The 7,512-nt window shown below is 36.5% G+C and overlaps 2 pseudogenes; both read right to left on the reverse strand.

The window, feature by feature from the left end:
* Window positions 1–97: 97 nt before the first annotated feature.
* LOC124103358 (U6 spliceosomal RNA) lies at window positions 98–192 on the reverse strand (annotated as a pseudogene).
* A 3,969-nt stretch (window positions 193–4,161) lies between these two features.
* Window positions 4,162–4,259, reverse strand: LOC124103356 (U2 spliceosomal RNA; annotated as a pseudogene).
* Window positions 4,260–7,512: the final 3,253 nt, after the last annotated feature.

Below are 7,512 nucleotides of genomic sequence, written 5' to 3' on the forward strand. Positions count from 1 at the left end.
TGACGAGAGATTCTGGCAGTGACACTATACCTGGCTCATCATCCTTTGCATCTTTTTCAAATGTTACTTCTTTAGAGAGGTTGCTTTTATGTTTTTTTAAAATATGAAATGTTTCCTGAGTTTGTGTGTCCTCCTTGTGCAGGGCCCATGCTAATCTTCTCTTTATCATTCCGATTTTAGTATATGTGCTGCTGTTATGGTTTGTGAGGTGTCCCCCCAAAACTCAAGCATGAGACAATGCAAGAGGGTTCAGAGGAGAAATGTTTAGACTGTGAGAGCCTTAAATTAATCAGTGAATTAATCCCTGAAGATTTTACCTGAGTGGTAATGAGGCAGATGGGGTGTGGCTGGAGGTGGTGGGTCATTGTGTGGCTTTGGGGTATATATTTTGTCCCTCTCTCTGCTTTCTGATCATCATGTGAGCCACTTCCTTACCCTATACTATTTTTTCCTTTTTATGTATTTTCCTTTTCTTTTTACAAAGTATACAGAGGGAGGGACATACAATATTTAATAGGATATTTCTACAGAACAGTAACTTATATTATGTCCAGTTCTCTCTTCTTAATTGATTTTTTGGCTGTGCAGAAGCTGTTTAATTTGATGTTGTCCCATTAACTCTTTTTTTCCTTTTTAATTTTTTTTATTAGTTGCTCAACTTACCCTATACTTTTTTCTGCCATAATGTTCAGCCTCACCTTGAGATGGAGGAACAGAGTCTGCTGTCTGTGGATTGAGACCTCTGAAACTGTGAGCCCTCAAGTAAACTTTTTCTCCCCTACAGAAAAAGTTTTTTATTTCTTTACTAAAAGAATTTTAATTTCTGTCCTGTTAAAACAAAAACAATAAAAATGACGCTTGTCCTTTAGTCACAGTGATGAAATAGCTGGTTAAAACAGCTGCCAAAGTGAGCACCAGAGAGGTTTCTTCAGACTATACTATCTATAGTAAATATACTCACCCACCTACTTACCAACCACCACACTGTTAGTCTTTATAACAAGAATCAATAAATTATTGCATCAGGCTAAACCCAGCACATCATCTGTCTACCACCTGATTTTATAAACAAGGTTTTTTTTGGAAATGCAGCCACACTCATTTGTTTAATGCTATTTATGGCTGCTTTCACCCTACAGTGACATAGTTGAGAAGCTATGAGTTACCATATATCTTGCAATGACTGAAATATTTTCTATCTAACCCCTTAAAGAAAAAGTTTGTGGATTCTTATGTTGTAATATTATTCTGCTTATTTTTGCAGTAACTTAGCACTGTCTGCAATTATTTTGTTCGTACTTTTAGTTGATTAATATCTGTCTCTTTCCAAGTTGGTAAGAGTTATGAAAAATATCTTGCCTATTTTTAGTCAGTTATATATATCCCTAATACCTGCTGATAATATAACTCAACAAGTGTTTGTGGAATAGATAAATGAATAAAAGAATCTATTTCATGAACAACACATGCAATGCCTTTGCTACTATCAATATATATTGTAGATGAAATGTATTTTTACATTCCTAAGGCAATATCTCTTATGCAATGTTTAAAAGTTATATTTGTGTACCAGGAAAATGTTTACCTCAGGTGTAGTTGATTGGAGGAGGAATCATCATCAGCTTGAGAGTCACCAATAAATAGATCACTCAGAATTCTATGACCATGGTCTGAAGATGAACTGGATCACTGAATCAACTGGATTTTTTTCTCAAGAATTTGAAATTGGGAATGTGGCTTAGGAGTTGGGTTTGTCTCTGTTCAGACATACCTGAATAAGACTGAAGTTCTTTGTTTTCATTCATTCTTGCATTAAGTCCACTTTTTACTTGAGCTGGTTTGAGTATATATCTGTTAGATGCCTTCAGAGCAACAAATTACAACATCTAAAATTAGCATTAAGTAAAATACACAAAAATAATCAAACATAGGATAACCAATTGCAGTCTCACAGAAGAACAGACTAAGAACTTTAAGAAGTAACAGAACTATAGTTTGAAGATAAAGTCTCTGAGTGTGAGAAACTTGAACAATAAAAAAATCACTACCTAGTATGCCATGCTTTTATGAAAAGTAGATTGTCTTTTTGAAGCAGTTGGGTGGGACTGACCAATTGCTTAAAGGTACAATACCATGCCTCTGAAAGTACTAATGACAGGAAAATCTTCTAAGTATGTCTACAGCAGCATTTTTGTTTTAATTAATTAAAATTCATTAATTATTTTATTTCTTTTAGTAATGTTAATGTAAGAGATAAAATGAGTATAGTAACAAGAAAAATTCACTTAATAAAAATGTTAATTAAACACCTAAAAATAAAAGTGTGTGATAGTTTATATTATTTGGACTTTACAATTTATTCAGCTAATTGATAGACATTGTAATGTTAGGTAAGTAGGAATTTTTATTTCTAAAAATTAAGGATGACTTCCAACAATAAAGTTTTTGCTAGCTAGATTTTGAAGGCTAAGGAAAATTCAAAGAACAAATGTATTTCAGCTTTATCCTCAGATTCCTGTCACACAAGGAAAAAAGGAAGAACTTTCTTAATGCTAATAAACTCTGCTTCTCTGCACACATGTAGACTCTTTAGTGATCTTAATTGTTTCAAATGTTTGAGGAACACTGTTTAGATAATTACAAAAGTAACAAAAGAGTGTTGTGGTGAAAACTATTGGCAAATCAAAAGTATAATAGCTCATGTCAAGGTTTCTTAAGTTTTCATAAATGTCCACATTACACTGAAAAGCTATTGATGCTCATTTTGTCATGGAGTGTTAAAATGAATAATGCACTAAGATATCTTGTGTGTATAGTAGATTTTAAAAAATAAAGCAGTTTCTTTCTAGAATGTCAATGTGTTTTGTCTTTGGTTAGCTTTTCCTTCCACAATACTAAATAAACTCACTATAAATAACCTGCAATTGAAGTACTAATACATGCATTCGTATATACTGCTATGTTACTCAGGTTTCTGAGCTAGGGGGTATGCACATTTTACAATGTAATGAAGAGTGGCAGATTGTCTTTACAAACTCACCGATTCTTATTGCCTTGCCTGCTCAAGCTGTTCTGCTGCTTTAGAAAGGGGGAGAGGGCTTAAGGGTCATTCTGACTTCAAGGTGCCATCTTTCTAGCTGGTTCTATATTAAAAGACTGATACAGCTCTCAAGTTCTCACTTCCATGATGACAAAGAAAAGAAGATACAATGGCCATGCCCAAAAGGGCCTCAACCACCTGCAGCTATTCTTGCTTCAACTGTACGTTATGTATGTCCAAAGACAAGACATTTAAAAATTTGTCATTAGAAACCCAAGAGAAGCCACAACCATCAGGGACATATCTGAAATGAGTATTTTCAATGCCTATGTGCTTCCTAAGCTTTATAAAAAAATAATATTACTACCTGAGTTATGCCATTCACAGCAAGGTGGTCAGGAATTGATCTTGGGAGGCCCAGAAAGACTGAATCCAACACCCTGATTTAGAACAGCTGCTGTTGCCCCATGGTCTCCAACAAAGTCCTTGTAAAGAGTCAAGTCTTTAAGGACAAAATAAATGAGGTATCCTCTGGAAAAAAATAAAATGAAAATTATATTTAAAAAGTATGAAAAATTATATTTAAAAAGTATGAAAAATAGTTTATATTATCCCCACCTGGTGTTAATTTGCTATTTGAGATGAGGATAGGGCAGTGGTATACAATTCAATCACAAGTCCCCCATCTCCTGTTAACTTTTCTTTTCTTTTCTTTTCTTTTATCCTGGGTTCAAGTATTTTTTTAAAAAAAAAATTTTATTATTAGTTGTTCAAAACATTACAAAGCTCTCTTTTTTTTCTTGTAGAATATTTAGAATGTTTATTGGTTTTGATCCCGACAGGTTCAGTCAATAAGATGTGCATAATTTTTATAACTGAAGTTCAAAACATTACAAAGCTCTTGACATATCATATTTCATACATTTGACTCAAGTGGATTATTTTTACCCCGTATACAGATTGCAGAATCAAATTGGTTACACATCCATGTTTTTACATACTGCCATACTAGTGTATGTTGTATTCTGCTGCCCTTCCTATCCTCTACTATCACCCTCCCCTCTCCTCCCCTCCCATCTTCTCTCTCTACCCCATCTACTGTAATTCATTTCTCTCTCTTGATTTTTTTCCCTTTCCCCTCACTTCCTCTTATATGTAATTTTGTATAACTTAAGAACAGATACTAGACTTGATCTTAGCCAAAAGGCCGAGAAGCGATCCTGTTCACTTTTCTTTTTCACTTGGTACTGAATATTAAACCCATGGGTACTTACCACTGAGATACATCTCCAGCCCTTTCTTTTTATTTTATTTTATTTATTTATTTATTTTGAAATACTTTAGTTGTTGATGGATTTTTACTTATTTTTTATAGGTGGTGCTGAGAGTTGAACCCAGTGCTTCCCACATGCTAGGCTAGTGCTTTACTACTAAGCCATAACTCCAGTGCCTTAATTTTTATTTTGAGACAGGGTCTCACTAAGTTGTGCAGGCTAACCTGGAACTTATGATCCTTCTGCCTTAGCCTCCTGAGTCTCTGGGATTATAGGCCTGTGCCACTATGCCTGGCTATTCAGATTTTTCATCCATTGTCTCCAACTTGCTGAGAGAGATGAATGGGAATCTCAGGTCTAGAAGACAATTGAATGAATACAATTTCAAAAGGAGATGTGTCTCTATTTGGAGACACATATGGGAGGAAAACATCATATACCACCTTTCATGTCCCCTGCATTTTTTTTTTTTTTTTTGGTACTAGAGATTGAATCCAGGGTTGCTTAACCACTGAGCCACATCTCCAGTCTTCTATGTTTTTTATTTTGAGACAGGGTCTCACTAAATTGCTGAGGTTGGCTTTGAACTTTTAATCCTCTTGCCTTAGCTTCCTGAGCCATTTGAATTACAGGTGTGTGCCACAGCCTGGCTCATCTCATCTTTTGATTATATAATTCTTTTGGTTTTCTATCTCTTATAGTTTACCTTTTGATGGAGAATAGGAGAACCAAACAGAGGCTGGAGTTAGGTGGAAGGAAATGGCATGGGGGGGGGGAGATGAAAATCCACCAAAGTAAAGAAGATTGATCTGAATTTCAAGTTGTAATCTCTCAAGTGTTCTGTCTACTGTGGGAACTAAATGAACACTTACTGGATTTTTTGGATGCAATATAAAATCTCCTTTGATTCAGCATGTAATTAAAGAACTACTTTTAGCCAGGTATGGTGGCATATGTTTATTATCCCAGCGATTTAGGGGGCTGACGCAAGAGGATTGCAAATTGTAGGCCAACTTTTGTAAACTAGCAAGACCCTACCTCAAAATAAAAAGAGTTGAAGATGTAGCTCTGTGGTTGAGCACTCTGGGTTCAATCCTCAGTACACACACACACACACACACACACAAACTCACACACAAAGGACCTACTTTTAACTGAGAAATGAAGTGACATTTAATCCTTGTTCTGACTAGAAAGTGGTTTGTTGTGGTGCTTGAGAAACTGGTCTGAAAAAGAATTTCCAAACAGATAAAATGAGATTTAGCTGAAACACTGGTTTTGTTCTCTCTTCTCTCTTCTCTCTTCTCTCTTCTCTCTTCTCTCTCTCTCTCTCTCTCTCTCTCTCTCTCTCTCTCTCTCTCTCTCTCTCAAAAAGAAGATTTATTGCTTTGCTAGCTAGGGAGAAACATAGGGGGCTCCTATCCCAGAGGCTATGATTCTGCCCTTCAGCAGGAACAGGGGGCTTTTAAAGAGGTGACTCAAAGTCTACATTCCATGTGTTGTCTGTTGGAGTTGTAATTCACTTGTTAATTTGGGAACTAGTTATTTCTGAGATCTTCTGGTACCATCCCCAAAGTGGGAAAGAAAGGTAATCCTGTTTCCCCTGAGATTAGGGAGGGGGAGAGATTAAGGAGGAGCAGGGAGAGAGGAAGGGAAAGAAACATGTCCATTTTAAAAATAAGTTGCAGTAGTAGAACAGCAAGAACTACATTCAAAGTACAAAGTGGGTCACTGTTACATTTCCCTACTGTCAATTTCTACATTCCATTTCTATGGGAAATGGGCAAAGACACCTCCAAGCTGCTTCTTGCTGAAAGAGGGTGAAGTTGTGGGAAGTAACCCAAAGTCCTTGTTTTCTATGGGGGTGGAGAGGTGGACAGTTAAGGATATTCAACATCAGAGCAGTCCAGAGGTCCACAGTGACAGATGGCAGGTGACTGGACAAAGCATACACAGGGCAGGGATCATGCTAAGACAACAATAAACAAGACAGCAAAGCATTACTTTTTTTTTCATAAACAATTAACACAAAAGCAATTAGTATTTAAGCCAGTCTCTGAAAACCATGAAGACAATAACTCACATCAGTGAAAAACAGATTGAGTTTATCAATGTACAAGGTTAGGAAGATTTGTAAGGCTCTGAGATCAGGCTCAAATTAACTCAGGACAAACTTGTGACTCTCAAGTCCTTTGTGATCATTTTTATTAGGCACACCCATAGAAGAACCCTTCCATTATAGCCTCCAGCTTTACTTACTTTTGGTTGGGCTGACACAAGTGTACATCTTAAGTTTCATTTGAAAAAAAAAATTATTGCCAGGCATGGTGGTGCACGCCTGTATTCCAGCATCTCGGGAGACTGAGGCGGGAGGATCATGAATTCAAAGTCAGCCTCAGCAAAAGCGAGGTGCTGAGCAACTCAGTGAGACCCTGTTTCTAAATAAAATACAAAATAGGGCTAGGGATGTGGTTCAGTGGTCTAGTGCCCCTGAGTTCAATCCCCAGTACCAAAACAGAAAAACTATTATTTTTCCTTTTAAATGTTCATGTAGGACAACAGTTCTTAGGCTATACTCTTCTGCCAGGTGTTTGAGACCACCTTTGTCAAAATTGACCTTATTCCTTTCTACTATTAAGAGCCAGCTGAGATTCCTCAGAGATTACTCTTGGGAACAGAAACATTAGTTTTCATTGAAAAAAATTACTGACTTAAAACTGAATGTTTGTGCCCACTCCCAATGGAGTGGAGCTCTAACCCTCAATGTCATGTTTGGACAGGTAACCTCTTTGGGGAGTAATCAGAGTTTGATGAAGTCATGAGAGTGGATCCTGGTCAGATGGGATTGATAACCTTATAAGAAGAAAGACTAGAATTGTATCTCTGTCCCTGTCTGTCTCTTTCTCTATCTCTTTCATTCTACAAGCATATAGGGAGGAGAGGTCTTGTGAGCACACAGTGAGAAGGGTACCATCTGCAAGCTAGGAACTGACCATGCTGGCACCTTGAACTTGGATACCTATCTTTTAGAATTATGACATGATAGATCTCTTTTGTTTAAGCCCTTTACTGTGTGCTACTTTGTATGGTAGCCTGCAAAGATGGAGATAGTGTTTTATCTAAAGACATATTTCATCAGTGTGTTATGATTTATGATCATATTGAAGAATATGTTAGTCAGCTTTTTGTCACTGTAAT

This window comes from Marmota monax, unplaced genomic scaffold (assembly GCF_021218885.2).
Source record: "Marmota monax isolate L192 unplaced genomic scaffold, Marmota_monax_Labrador192_F-V1.1 WCK01_AAM20220418_F8-fsc00741, whole genome shotgun sequence".
Lineage (NCBI taxonomy): Eukaryota > Metazoa > Chordata > Mammalia > Rodentia > Sciuridae > Marmota > Marmota monax.